Source organism: Arvicanthis niloticus, chromosome 27 (genome assembly GCF_011762505.2).
Source record: "Arvicanthis niloticus isolate mArvNil1 chromosome 27, mArvNil1.pat.X, whole genome shotgun sequence".
In the NCBI taxonomy this organism is placed as follows: domain Eukaryota; kingdom Metazoa; phylum Chordata; class Mammalia; order Rodentia; family Muridae; genus Arvicanthis; species Arvicanthis niloticus.
This window is the reverse complement of record NC_133435.1, coordinates 17,638,057-17,653,220: the sequence shown is the minus strand read 5'-3', so window position 1 is coordinate 17,653,220 and position 15,164 is coordinate 17,638,057. Positions and strand designations below refer to the sequence as shown.

The following is a 15,164-nucleotide window of genomic DNA, read 5'->3' as shown; positions in this document are numbered from 1 at the left end:
ATATATATATATATATATATATATATATATATATATATATTAAAGACATCTTTCCCTGTGGCCCTGGCTGGCCTGGAGCTCTTTATGTAGACCAGAGTAACCTCAAACTCATAAAGATCCATCTGCTTCTGCCTCCTGGGTGCTGGAATTAACACTTTAATATTTTTGATAAAGCTTTAAAATTCAAATTACAATTATTCTTGCATGTGCAGTTACAGGCAGTGGCCAGCAGATGGCGTAAAGTTTTTGTTTTTGTTTTTTTTTTTTAAGTTAAAAATTCCTTAATTTTTTATTCCCAGTACCACTACCACAATTTACAGGGCAATATACCTAATGCAATGAAAAGAAAAAAAAGACAAAGCTACAACAGATAAAAGACCTCAGGAATGTACATCTAATTGCCACTACAATGCATTAATCAATAGCTGTACTTTCTGCAAACTGTAGCTATGACAGTCCTGAACAGGAAGGGTTTCCTGTCTAAGCTGCAGTAACTTTCTGACTATGGATCATTGTTCCTCCTGTGGCAGATTCTTACCGTTCCTCTTATGCATTTGGGACGATTGTCTCAAAGTAACCTGCAGCTTCCCTGACAACTCCTTGCTCTCTCTCCTGCTAAGAACTATAGCCGGTTCTGTTTTGTTTTAAAACCTTCTGCTAACATATCCACCACTTCCACCACCAGATCCATAGCCACCACCATAGGGTCTGCCTGAGCTTCTTCCACCAAAACTGCCCCCTTCATGGGTCCATAATTTGATTGCTGTTTCCCACTATAATTTCCAAAGTCATTATAGGTCCCACCACCATAGTTACCTTCACCAAAATGTCCTCCATTGTAACCGTCATATCCTCCTCCTCCACCACCATATCCACCACCTTGGTTTCCATATCCCGGTCCACCGCCTCCATAACCTCCTCTGCAACTGTAACCAGGAGGACCACCACCATAGATGCCACCATCACCTCCAAATCCATTATCTCCACCATCACCACCTCCATAACTACCTCTGCTGCCACCACCTCCATGACCTCTCTGTGATCCAGCAGACTGCATCTCTTGTTTAGAAAGGGCCTTTTTCACTTCACAGTTATGCCCATTAATAGTGTGGTATTTCTGAACAATAATTTTATCGACTGTGTCATGGCCATCAAAAGTTACAAAAGCAAGTCCTCTCTCTTTCCCACTCTGTCTTCCATAACTTCTATGGTTTCAATCTTGCCATACTTTTCAAAGTAGTCTCTCAGATTATATTCCTCAGTGTCCTCTTTAATACCACCAACAAAAACTTTCTTCACCATTAAATGGGCACCGGGCTTTACAGAATCCTCTCTATTAACATCTCTCTTTGGTTCCACCACACGCCCATCAACCTTGTGTGGCCCAGCACACATTGCAGCATCCACCTCTTCAACACAAGAGTAGTTCACAAAACCAAAGCCTCTGGAACGTTTTGTCTGGGGATCTCTCATTACTACACAGTCTGTAAGTGTGCCCCATTTCTCAAAGTGTTCTCTTAAGCTATCACCTGTGGTTTCAAAGCTCAGACCACCAGTGAACAGCTTCCTCACCTGCTCTGATTCCTTTGGCTCATGGCCCTCCATTTTGAGACCGAACTCGCCTCTTCCAACTCGAGTTCAATATGGGACCAAGAGCTTCTTTTTTCTTTTCTACTGTTCTTTACCTTATTTCTTGGAAATTGGATCTCACTGAGTCTGGGGCTGTTTAGGCCAGTGAAAGGGCTCCTGGGATTGATTATTCAATCTGTCTCCACCCCACAATGTTGAGATTGCAAGCACATGCAGCTATATCTGGTTTTAGGTGGGTGCTGATACTCTTGCACACTGAGGCATTGCCGCAGTTTCTCAGTGCCTCTTAGGAATTACTTCTGAGACAGCATTTATCTGAATCTGATGCCTTAACAGAGCAAAGTCAGAGCCTATCAGGCTGATCCACAAAATTAGACAGTGATGGTGACAGGCAGGGCTAGGAGATGCAATCAATGCCACCCTGCTGGGAGGAGGAACAAATGGAGGGGCTTCGTTATGTTAGGTTTAAACTGGATGGATTGGATAGGCTGAGAGGCGTGAGTAATTAGGCAGACCTGCTCACCCTGTGGTCAGCCCCATTATTGTTTGTCTTCTGGTGCTGCAAGGTACTTGGGGGGTGGGGTCCTCAGTGCTCAAGGGACAATTTGATTTCCTTGGATTCCCACCTACCTGGAAGCAGGGTGACCTCATCCTGGAGTGAGCTGTCTGTCCCTTGAGAACTTCATGTATCTGTTCTGTCCCCAGTTCTGGGAGCTTCTGGTGTGGGTGTCAACTGTTTAAGAGCTATGTGCCATGTGTTCAATTCATACTTCCCCAAGTATGATTGAGAGACCAAATCTTTTACATTCAGACTCCATTTTAGAGAACTTGACCTAAGTTTGAACACAGGTAAACCAACAGGCCAGTACCTAACTCCAGTTTCTAGGCTAACCCCAACAAGACCTACATCTCCAGGTTAATCTCCCCCAACAAATCCAGCTTTTCCAGGTTAATCCCCAACAAGCCCACCCCCTAACAACCACCAATGCAGAGGGAAGCAGATGTTAAGTTTATGGTTTGACTCCCAGCACCAGCCAATTATGCTAAAGGCCATAGTAGCTCTCCAATTAGATGCTTGCTGGGGTAGAAACATTCACTCCCCACCCCCACCCCCTACCCCCATGCCCTGCTTGCTGCTTTCTATAAAACCTTGCCCCATACAGGCTCCTCTCCACCAAAACCATCCTACATGTCAGCAGTGGGCTGAGCCTGAGCTAGGCCCTGGTGTGACTGCATTGGATTGACTCCTGACTGATCTTTTGGGCTTCACTAACACTTTCATGGCACTACACGATTAGCCCCCAAGGCACTTGTCTTAGTTAGGGTTACCACTGCTGTGATGAAACACCATGACTAAAGAAATTCTGGGAAGAAAGGTTTAAACTGCTTATCACAGGGCAGGAACCTGGAGGCAGGAGCTGATGCTGAGGCCGTGGAGGGGTGCTGCTTACTGGCTTGCTCCCATAGCTTGCTCAGCCTGCTTTCTTGTAGAACTCAAGCTCCCCCATCAATCACTTATTAAGAAAATGCCCTACAGGCTTGCCTAGTCTAGCATTTTCTCTCCTCTCTGATGATTTTAGTTTGTGAGAAGTTGACAGAAAAGTAGCCAGCACAGCGCTGAACAACCCAGATTGTGAGTGTTCAAAGCCAGAGAGGAATTACTATGGTATGCCTCAGGAGAAGGGAAGGAGGAGGCCACCACAGGCCAAAGGGAGTGGGACCCTCAGTGAAGGGAGGGTGGCTGCTGACCAGCACGATGATCAAGAGTCCCCTCTGTACCAGCACCCCTCCAAGCAGGAGTCAGAGCCACCAAGCGATAGCTGCAGTCCCCAACAAAATGGAGTGAGCAAGTGGGACCTCTGGCCTTCCCCGAGGGCAGCCTTTGTCACAATCAGGCTCCTCTCTCTGCATCTGGTCCGATGAGACCCCTCGGTGTGTGGACACAACCATGGAGTCCCCATGGAGTCAGAACTTCTGGGTGTGCTGAGCACTTGCTGTAGACCAGGGGACCCTGGGAAGAAAGTCTGGAATGTTCTGATCTGAGCCTTTCCCTCTTTAGGGTAGGAGCTTTCCTCCGGTCTGTAAAAATTAACAGGAAGGGCAGAGCAGCCACACTGAGCACAGTTGTAGGCCCCTGGCTCCTCCCGACCTGACTGAAGCCATGTGTGGGATGCTGGGGTGACACTCACCCTGACACTCAGGTGCAGAAGACACCAGCTCCCGTAGTTTCCAACCGCATCTCGGCCTTGGTGGGAACCCAAATCTAGCAGTGTTTGGGGCACTTTGCTAAGCTCTCCTCCTATGGGGCTGAGAGGCTCTCAGGTGCCCAGAGCAAAGGCGCAGTGGGCTTCAGGATAGGCACTGCCTATAGATCTGCCTTCGATCCGACTCCTGGATTGTGTCCGGATCCTTGGATACTCCTGTCCCACTGGGTAAGCCAACTCCGGCTTGTAGTTATTTGCTGAGACCACCACCCCGTGCTCTATCATCCTGATGCATTGCCCCGCTTCAACTAGACACACCAGTCCCACTTCTCCAACCTTCTCTCCCCAGCTTCCTGAATGCATACTGGGAGTTGGGGTGAAGAGCTCTCTCTAGAGACAAAGTCCGGAGACGGAAGGTTCTTTGTTCTTGGGAATATCGAGCAAAACTCAAGTATAGCTCAGATGGTAGAGTGCTTGTCTAGCATGCGGAACCCTGGGTACAGCCATTAGTTTTTTGCTGTTGTTTTTAGTTTTTCAAGACAGGGTTTCTCGCCGGGTGGTGGTGACGCACGCCTTTAATCCCAGCACTCGGGAGGCAGACACAGGCGGATTTCTGAGTTCGAGGCTAGCCTGGTCTACAGAGTGAGTTCCAGGACAGCCAGGACTACACAGAGAAACCCTGTCTCGAAAAAACAAAAAGCAAAACAAAACAAACAAGATAGGGTTTCTCTGTGTAGCCCTGGCTGTCCCGGAACTCACACTGTAGTCCAGGCTGGCCTCAAACTCAGAGATCGTGCTGGGATTAAAGGTGTGTGCCACCATGCCCCAGGACCAATTCCCACTCTTGAATAAACCCAACATAGTGGTTCATGCTTGCAATACAGGCATTCTGAAGGTAGAAGCAGGAGAGTCAGAAGTTCAAGGTTATCCTAAGAGGCACACAGTGAGCTTAAGGTCGGCGTGGGCTATGTGAGACCGTATCTCAAAATAATAAAAAATAAAATAAAATTTAAATTTTAAAAATTATAATATTTACTGGATACATAAAGTTTGAGGTTTTATTTATTTTCTTTTAAAGTTTTTATTTTACACGTATGAGTGTTTGCCTGCATGTATGTCTGTATACCACTTGCATGCCTGGTGCCCATAGGTGCCAAAGAGGGTGTCAGACACCGGGGGAACTGGAGTCTTAGAAGCTTGTGAGCCACAATTTGAATCCTGAGAATTGAACCCAGGCTCTCTAGATGAGCAACAAGTGTTCTTGATTACTGAGCCTTGCTCTGTTCCATACCCACGCTTGGCATTTCACCAGGTAGTACAAGCCTGCTCTTCAGAGGAACACGGGGCTCAGGGGTCACATTACTGCCATGATCCCTGCGATGAAGTTAGCACAGATAAACAGACCCCAGGCTGACTACTTATTCTAACCCATGCTGGAGGTGATGGGAGCACAGCCATGGCTCTGAGGTCAGAAGGCTCTAAGCCCTGAAGATTGACTCTCCATCTTGACCTCAGCCCTGCAGGTAGGGACCAAAATTCACAGGTCCCATTTAGGGGAAAAGGGCCCACTGAGCCTGCTTCAGGGGCTAGTCAACAGGGTGTGGGGATCCAGGACAACCAGGCTTGAGTCAGAGATCAGGTACTGTGCTTGTCACTGTGCACGAGACCTCAAGAATCTCACAAGAGAGCTGTGGTTATTTTTACCCCACATAAGCCGATTGGGGGCTAAGATGCTGGGCTAAGATACCTTTCCTAAGTCCTGTAAATAATAGGTGTCAAAATGGGATTTGAGCCCAAATCTTTTCGTCTTAAGTCCAGTGTTCATTCCATAACACATTTGTGGAAGGTACCAAGGCACTTTGGTGTTTACGAATATGAAAGCCTTCCATTTAAGATTTCTTTTCTTTTAAACTTGTATTTGTTAATTGAAAACTCATACAATTCATCCTGCTCATGGTTTCCCCTCTAACGTCTTCCCCAGATCCTCCTCCTCACTCTCCCATCCCTCCATCTCCAAGCCTTCATTATTTTTGTTTTTATAAAACAAATACAAAAATTAAAAAAAAACAAATAAAAAAGAACAAATAAAAGCAAAGAAACAGAATCATACACAATAAAAAGACAAATGTAGTATATAGCATTCGTTTCTCTCTTCAGTGCCGTGAACCTGTCTGCTGAGCACACATGAACTCAGAAACTACAGCAGTACATACAGGGCCTGCACAGGTTCAAAGCAGACAGTTTCATTCAAAATCTCATTGTCTTCAAAAACAGACTTAAGTCCTTGGAGGAGTTACTCCATACATTACCACCAGGTGGCGCCACCACACAACGGCTGATTCTCCCAAGGGGTCAAGGCTGTGTAGAATGGTCAGAAGAGTTATCTGAGCCTGTATCCACACTGGCTTGACCATGCAGTGCTTTCCTGACTTGCTAATAAGGGGACAAGAGCCAGTCCACTTACTAATCCATCTAGTTGACAAAGATTTCTTTATATCTAGTAACTATTTTCCTTGTTAGGGAGCTCTTGGCAGACCTGATTCTGTCTCTGAATGTATTATCCATCTTTATCTGAAGGCACAGGTACAGAGCAGGGATCTTTCATGAAGCACCCCTGTCCCCATCATGGCCTGAGATGGTTGTCAATCAGGGCTGGAGACGGAAGATCAGGGATTATACATAGACCAGCCAGGCAGCTTCAAACAGTGACCCTTCATCTGTATTTATGCCATCTGTGTCAAGGGCTTAGGTAGCTATGGTGTTGGATAGCTGGATGGGAAGAGAGACTGGACATGGTTCTAAGATTTTGGAGGCTCCAAGGGAGATGTGTTAGGACAGGAGCCCAAGTCACCAGGCTGGCTCTGGCCTAGTCTCAGAAGTGCTCATTATTCAGGAGGCCTGATATAGAAGAGAAGCAGGAAGTCAAAACAGCAAGGAGAGACTGTAGCTGTCCTGCTTGTCACAGCACTGTGGGACTATCAACCTCTAGTGTGACCTGCCCAAAACTTCTTTAGAGAGCAGGCGATGAGTCACCGAGGTGTCACTGGTCTCAGACTCCTGCTTCCTGTTAGGTGAGGAAGTCTGACTTATGTCAAAGTGTCAGGAGAGGGATCAAGGCCTCTCAGGGTCTAGGTGATGAGACATTGCAGGCAGCCCGCCCTGAGGGGTGCACTTCCAGGGACACCAAGGAGCATGGCTTCCTACCCTGGCCAGGCAGCATCTCAGCTGCACCTTGATATGACTGAGGGCAGAGAGGGCACACAGTGAGTGAGGCTGTCCTGCTTCACTCCTGTAAGGGAGGTAGTCTGTCCTCCTTCCCCTCTACCCAGGGAGATGGGTCTCCCTCTTCTGCTCTCTTCATCCCTGCTTTCATCCCCGTGAGGGAGGACCCAGTTCTCCACCAGCACTTTTGTTTGCTCCAAAGTCTCAACCAGTCTTAGCACAACAGAGTCCATGAATAGGAAGGAATATGAGGCGCCTGGGAAAGGCCCTGGGCCGTGTGAAAACAACTACAAAGTGCCACACTGAGCTTTGCGGATCATAGCTTAAGAGGAGCTTCCAAGAGCACACACCTGTCAGTCATCCCAGTGTTTGGGAGGCAGAGTCAGGAGAACTCACAATGGGCTGGAGAGCAAAGCAGTCTCAAAACAAGCAGCAACACAAAGCCAAAGAGATGCCTTTAAAAAAAGAACTATCTTGTGATAGTAAGTAGCCACCTGTGAAGTACCATTTCATTTTTTAAAATCAGTGTAGTGTGTGTGTGTGTGTGTGTGTGTGTGTGTGTCTGTCTGTCTGTCTGTCTGTCTTGGAGGAGCTGGAGTTACATTCATTATGGATTCTGAGGACCAAACTCAGATTCTCTGCAAGAGCAGTATATTCTCCTAACAGCTGCGCCATCTCTATAGTTCAAGAATTGAATAAAATGCTTTTTTAAAAAATGTTATGGAGCTGGTGAGGTGGCTCAGAGAGCGCTGGCTGCTCTTCCAGAGGACCCAAGTTTAATTCCAGCACCCACATGGCAGCTCACAGCTGTCTAAAACTCTAGTTCTAGAGGGGACGTGATGTCCTCACATAGACGTTTGTGCAGGCAAAACACCAAAGCAGAGCAAAACAGAACTGTATTAAAGAATTATTGCGATGTTCAGGGGAAAACATGCCCTTCTGTGCAACCCTGTGTGTAGGTGTCTAGAGCATCATGGGTACTTCTTGTACAAATATTACACTGAGCCTTATAGGCAGACCTCTGTGTATACAGAAATGCTTTAAAAAAATCTTATTTGGAATTTAAAGGGATTTGAGTATATTTACTTGTTTGGTTCAGGGCTAACAACTCCAAGCCCCTTCAGGATTTCATTTCTAAATTCCAGTCTGTAAAATGATGTCACTACTCAGGTATTATGGGTATACGCCCTTCCACCTTTTACCGGCCAAGTCCTGACCCTGGTGTCTTGGAATGTGACTGCACACGGTCCTTTAAAGAGGTCATTACTGAGAAAATAAAGTCATATGTGTAGGCTCTAATTCAACAAGCCTAATGACCTTATAAAGAGAGATTAGGGGACAACCCCCCCCACACACACACACACAGAGGGGGGGCTCTATGGAAAGACATAAGGAAAATAAAGTCAACTTTAAGCCAAAACAAGAGGCCTCAGAACAAGCTACCCTCGATGATTCTAAGTCTCAGACTTGTGGCCTCCAGTGCCGATTACCAGCCATCTCCCCAGGTTGTTTGTAATGGTGACCCTCCGACATTAAGCCTCCGAGTTACAAAACAAAACAAAACAAAACAAAAAACAAAAAAAAAAAACAAAACAGAGGAATAGGGACAGGAGAAATGCAGACAGTGTGTCTAAAGGACAGATCCCTTCTCCCAACACAGTCTGTACCTGTCTCCTTCCAGCAGATATTTGCACCAAAGAGAGGATGATGGATGTTCAGACTCCACACACATTCTTTCTCTGCTACTGTGTGTGGCCTCAAAGTGCGAGTCACCCTGCTGAGAGCCTCCTGTCTTAGAAGCGATGGCATGCACTAGACAGGCAGTGCCCAGGTCGGGGCTTAGCTGGGGAAAAATAGATGAAGAGAGAGGTGCAGCTTCTGAGCCCAGCTGAGCTCTGCACAAGTGTGAGGACCAGGTGGAGGCGGCTAGGGGTGGGGAGACTTGGACCAGCCCAGCCAGATGCTGAGGTGACCTCCAGGGTCAGCAGGAAAACCCAATGAAGGCAGTAGAAGTGTCTCTTCCCTGGGGGTTTGCACTGAGGCTGTGCTGACCTCGCAGGAGGCTCCCTTAGTCTACACTCTGTTTAAAAGACTATGTTCTAGAAATGTATATGTGGGTACCTGTGTGTGTGATTGTGTAGAGGTCAGACGTCAACTTCAACTGTCATTCACCTTGTCTTTTGAGGCAGGGTCTCCCACTGGGATCTGTGCTCAAAAATTAGTCTGGAGTGACTAACCAGAGATCCCCAGTGATTTTCCTGTCTTAACCTCTCCAAACTTGTCATTATGAGCAGGAGCCACCATGCCTGGCTTCAACCTGAGTGTCCGGGATCAAACAGCAGTCAGCAGGCTTAAGCGTGCAGCACTTGGCCCCTGGTCGTCTCCCCGGATCCTAACTGGTTTGAAAACCAAGACTTGATCAGACATGCTGGCACCTACCTTTTATCCCAGCACTCTCAAATAAACAAATTTTGAGACCCTATCTCAAATAAACAAATCAGATAAGTAGTTGATGCAGAATAGTGGGGTTTTTTTGGTAATTAATTTGTGTGGATGAGTTAGCTTCTCCACACACATAGGAGAAATTTTCTGGGGCAGGTGACAAATTCTAGAATTCATAACTGTGTGTATTAGACTCTCAGGCCAAGGAGAAAAAATTAATTACCTTAGAGCTGAGTTCCTTGGCAGCTAGTGCCCTGCTGGCATTGCAGCCTGCAGGTACCTAGACTTTTCCTGCTATAAAACCTTATTAATTTCAAATCTAAAGAACAAAAGGAAAAGTTCTCCAGCAAACCCCTTCCCCGGCCCTTCCCCATGCCCCTTACCAGGCTCAGCTAATCTCAGTACTTTTATTAAACGACACTAAGGCTCTTGATGGTTAAGAACTGAAGGTGCTTTGAAACAGTCACTATTTTTAATTAACCGTCTTTAAAATAATGAGTCTTGATTGTAATTTGGTTTGATTTAATTAATTCTAACTTAGAGCTGGACCTTAAACCTCTTCACCCAATCAAGAGATCCTTAGACACTAGGCTTCTCTGAAGGCGCCCTTGAGTTGCGTTTCTGAATGGCAGAGGGGACCCCACTTGTGCTGGACAGTGTATGGGACCCCAGACCCCAGTCTTCTCCTTTTACATTCAAGCTGTACCAATACCCCTTCTTTCTGAGCGGTCTATCTCCTGGCTCAGGCCCTCAGGCCTCAACAGGCTTGGTCCCTTCCCCTCTCAGGCCCCACCCCTGGAATCCTTTGCAGAAAAACCTTCCCACAGTTCCTGCTGTAACTGGAATTCATAGAGATCCAGGGATTGGTAGAGGGACCTTAGCTATAGCCATCCATAGAAGATAAGGCAGAGGGGATGGAGGAATCCTGGGCAAGTGATGGTGGTCCATCTCTGCTAGGCTTCCCTATGGTTCAAAGCAGAGAATGTCTGGTGATATTTGCTGTGTAAACAACAGGCTCCTTTGATAAACAAAAGTTAGGAACTAGATGCCTGCTGTGTTCTCCTGCATAGCCATCAGACTTGAAGCAACATGTTCTAGGTTATCCCTCTCTCCCTCCACGTCACCTCCCCTCCAAAGCCATTCATTCACCTGCTGGGCTCTGAACATTTTGTGGCTTCTCACACTATGCCTGGCCTAGAAGGTTCTCGTCTCTTTGTTCCTTGTAACTCTATCCTGGCTCACACCTCATCCTCTTCCAGGGCGCCTCTAGTTTCCCAGATGCAGAAGTTGGGTCGATTATTACACGAAAAGCAGAAAGTCTCAGGCCCACTGAAAATGTAAAGTTGACTGAGCCATGGAAGGATAGTACTGAGACGGGGGTGGGGGGGGCGTGAGGGGAGCCCTGTGGGGTTAGGAGCCCCACCAGTCAAAATTAAAGGACAGAATGTAACTGCGGGGGCTGCAGGAAGGCGAGGAAGGCAAATAAGCAGAGGTGCGAAACTGAGGAAGATGGACAGGATATAGAGAGATCCCCTGGTCCTAAGAAGGACTTGGGTTCCCTGTGGTCCTCACTGTGAGACCCTTCAGGAGGTCTCATGGTAAACCTTTCTCTCTAACAGAGTGGCTGCAGGGAACCTTTATTCTTATCAGTGAAAGAGCCAGATCATATCTTGTTGACTGGTCCTGGAGTGCCGCAGGGGCAGAGGTTGTCAGTATTCAGTTTTCATCACTCCCTACAGTACTGAATGGAACCGGTGTGTGCGTGCGCGCGCGCATGCGTGCGAATGAGTGAACGTTGCAGCCTTCTGACTGCCTGTTCTGAAAATACCAAGAGCTGGGGCTGGGGATATTGCTCCGTGGAGGAGTGCTTCCTTAGCGCACAAGAAGTCTTGGGGTCAATCCCCAGCATTGGCTAGGGCTGGGAATGCAGTTCTGGGGAAGAGTGCCTGCCTAGCATGTGTAAGGCCACTGTTCGAGTCCCACAACTGACAAGAGGAAGATGAGGAAGTAGAAGAAGAGGAAGAAGAGAAAGACGAGGAGGATTAAATATAAATAATAATGATAGTGATGGCTTGGGGCTTTAGTGTGTGCATAACCCAAGAGGTTGGACAAGATTTCATGGGCACTCCACATTACCAAGAAAGACTATACTGAGACTGTCAACGATGGGTGTGGTGGGACATACCCCACACTCACTGCTGATGGGAATGTAAAATGCTGTGGTCATCATGGCTACTCCTCTCAAAACTTAAACACAGAATTATCCTGGGCAGCAGCACTGTCATCCCTAGGTATATACACAAATGAAATGAAGACGCAATCAGACACAGCAATGGTATACAGATGTTCAGAGCAACACTGTTGGCAGTAGCCCAGAGGAGAAACAAGCCAGATGTCCATTGTCAGGGGAACAGATAAACTAAATATAAAATGTAGAAGCTTTCAAACATCTGAAAAGAGCTGGTACCACAGACCTCCTAACTCTAGTACCGTCTCGACAGTCACTGCCAGCAAGGCTGTTCCACCTCTGCCTTCCGATTATCTGGCAGTGAGTCTTGGGCTCTGGGCTTGAATTTACGTTCTTTTCTGTGTTTCAATAAGTGTGTGTGTGTGTGGGGGGGGGTCTCATGTATTCCTGGCTGGGCTTGAATTTACTTTGCAGACAAGGATGAACAAAATTTATTTGTAAGTTAAGAATAAACAAGAGTGAACTCAGATAAAGGAAGTGGAAGTGGCAACAAGGCCTAACGGCAGCCCTGAGTGTGGCCAGGCTTCCCTCAGCCGATGGCTGTCTGCAGCCGGCGATGTCTGCCCTGCCGTGCAGCAGAGCCTTCCAGACACAGGCCTTGCTCTGGGTGTAACTGTCTGGCCTGGCTTCACCACTATTACCAGTGAGGAAAGCTGACTTCTACAGATCAAAGAGTAAAGAAGGAAGGACTTCATGTGGACCGACGATTAAAACAAGACAGAAACATGGTGTGAGGAGGAAAGGAAGCGTGTCAGAACTCACCACAGGTCATGGAAGCTAAGTTTATTCACCTTCAGATATACAATGGGAAGTTTCTATGGAGGCGTCTGGAGCGAAACAAAAGGACAGACGAGTTACGTAAAACTTGGGCTGTGCTTCCCAATTAAAACCAAGGGAGAGGAATGTCCTTGTTCCCACCTTGGATGTCCCTGTGAGCCCAGCAAAGGTCATTTGCAGGCAGGTTGATTTCAGAGACTGTATTTCCTGGGAAGCAGCCTTAGTATTGGACACTGGGGTTCTTCTTGAACCCCTCTGTGGTGTGAGTGGTCACTATCAGTATTTGAGGAAAGAGAGACAGACTGTTGGAAAGGCTTGGCAGGCAGGTAAGACTGGGCCCAGGTCAGGCCAAGCAGGCTGTGTGGCCCCTGTGCTCAGGAGCCATCGGTTGCGCCTTCCGAGTTAGGTGCCTGAGAATTAGAGTTTAGATAAAGCTTTGGGTGATGGCTGTGCTTCCGTGACAGGACCAACAGTCCTGTTTTCTGTCTTCCATTTGTTGTTGTTAAGAACAAATTTGAAAATTTCCACATTTAGTTTTGAGCCAGGCCCCGTGAGCTATGAGATGATGTTGAGATCCCAGATGCCTCTGAGGCAGATATCAAGAAGCTCACAGTTGCTGAGTTAATGACCGGGCTTCCACGTCTCTGAAAGCCTCTAAGCAAAGTTCACCACTCGGGCCAGGACTGAGTCTCCCATCTCTACCTCTGTAAAATACCAGGGTTAGGTCAAGCTTGCTTGATACGCTTCCTTTCCTCCTCACAGGATGCTTCTGTCTTGTTTTAATCGTCGGTCCACATGAAGTCCTTCCTTCTTTACTCTTTACTCTTCACTTTAATTTCTGATATTTCAGACAAGCCCTTCTTCAAATGGTGTTTTCCATCAGGCTTGTAACGCCTCCCTAAAAATAGACTACGACTCCGAGACTCATTAAGCAGGCCACTAAAGAGGTCTCTGATGGCTTCCTTATTTCAGGAAGCCTTGAATTAATTATTTCCACTCAGGAAAATGTCATGTTGCAGTTCAGCCCTGCCCTAGTCCCCAAGTGAACTCCAGGAAGAAACAAAAGAAAAACAGTCTCGGTGTGTATAGAGGCAAGGAGGAGAGGACCCCCACTCTCCCCAGAATGAAATCTGACAGTTCAGTAGAGTCATGTGCCACACAACAACTTGGTCAGCCATGGACGATGTGGTTTCACAATATGACACTGTGCTGCAATGTCAGAAGCCTTCGTATCGGCAGATGCTGCCATGTTCTGAAATAGCATTACCAGGCAGGGACCAAGTCTCCAACGCGTGAGCCTGTGTTGGCTGGTCCACTCCCAAACCACGATACTAGCCAACATTTCTCTTTTAATTTGCGGGCTTAGTCCAAGTTCAGATTTTAAAGAAATTCTTTCTGATTGTGCTTCCAAATTCCTAAGAAACTGGAAAAGCAGAGCATGCTTGGTCAACAGGCTGTGACCTTTCTCACATGAAGGTCCTTTCCAGGGCACCTGCTGTGCCAGGCCCCTTGTCTCTGTTGTCTTAAGAGATCCAGCACAGAGGAGAACCTGGGCTATGAGCAGAGTGAAGGACCAGGCATGGTTCTCTACTATGGAGAGAGAGAGAGAGAGAGAGAGAGAGAGAGAGAGAGAGAGAGAGAGAGAGAGAGAGAGAGAGAGAAGGGGTGTGTATTCAGGGGCGTTGAGAACGGAAAGAGTGCTGTGCTCATGTGGAGAGGGACTGCTTGTGTGAAAGGCAGAGTCCCAGGCTGAGAGGAGTCTGGTTGGCCTGTGAAATCTGGACGTGATGATGATGTGCAGAGATGCTGGTGGGTCCAGGGAGAGTGATGGTGTCCAGTCTTGCCTCCTGGGAAGATTCTGGAGCATCAGGGAGACACAGGGGCACAGTGGGAGCCCCTTAGGAGAGCGTTTCCACTCCAAAGGTATCTTTTCAAGTAGCGGCTCCTGTGACTCCGTCTGCTGGCTGCCCTGCCCTCGGGATGTTTTCTAGGTATCTGACCCCTTGGCATTGCTCACTCAATTATTGGGGGTGGGGTGAGGTGTGGCAGGACCAGGGGGGTTTGTCCTTTCTGCTCTTGGCTGACTTTATAACAGGTTAGCTGTTATATCTGGCTCATTCCAGGTGTGATGCCTCTGGCCCTGGGAGAGACTGGCCTCCTTACCCTGCATATGACGTCCACACTCTGGGAAACAGCCTTCGGGTGGTTAAGGAGAACCATTACCAGACCCTATATCTCAGGCCTTTTTAAAGTCTCTGGCTGCTTTCTGTATACTAGGACTTGGCTCTGAGCTACTCACCGGGAGCAGGGGCAGGGGATTGTTCTGGTCTGGTTTGGTGTTGGTTTTGGTGTTGTTGTTTCATTTGTTTGTTTGTTTGTTTTTTGCCCCTGACACATGCAGTTCCACTGGGCTTTTGGGCTCCCAGCATTTTCTTGCAATAGCCAGATTATTAAAAGTATGGTGGGAGGATTTGGGATTAGCTCAGTTAGAGAGCTAGCCCAGCGTGCTCAGAGCCCCAGGCTGGCTCCCTAGTACTGCATAATCTGTCTGTGGTGGCTCATGCCTTTAATTCTAACACTGGGAGGTAGAATCAAGAGGATCAGGTCAAGGCTTGACGCCAGCCTGAGGTAAATAAGACTAGTCTCATAATAACAGCAAAAGGAGGAAAGAGAGGGAGGAA

The 15,164-nt window shown here is 47.4% G+C and overlaps 1 pseudogene; it reads right to left on the bottom strand.

Annotated features, from left to right (window-relative positions):
* Positions 1-532: 532 nt before the first annotated feature.
* LOC143439582 (heterogeneous nuclear ribonucleoproteins A2/B1 pseudogene) lies at positions 533-1,605 on the bottom strand (annotated as a pseudogene).
* Positions 1,606-15,164: the final 13,559 nt, after the last annotated feature.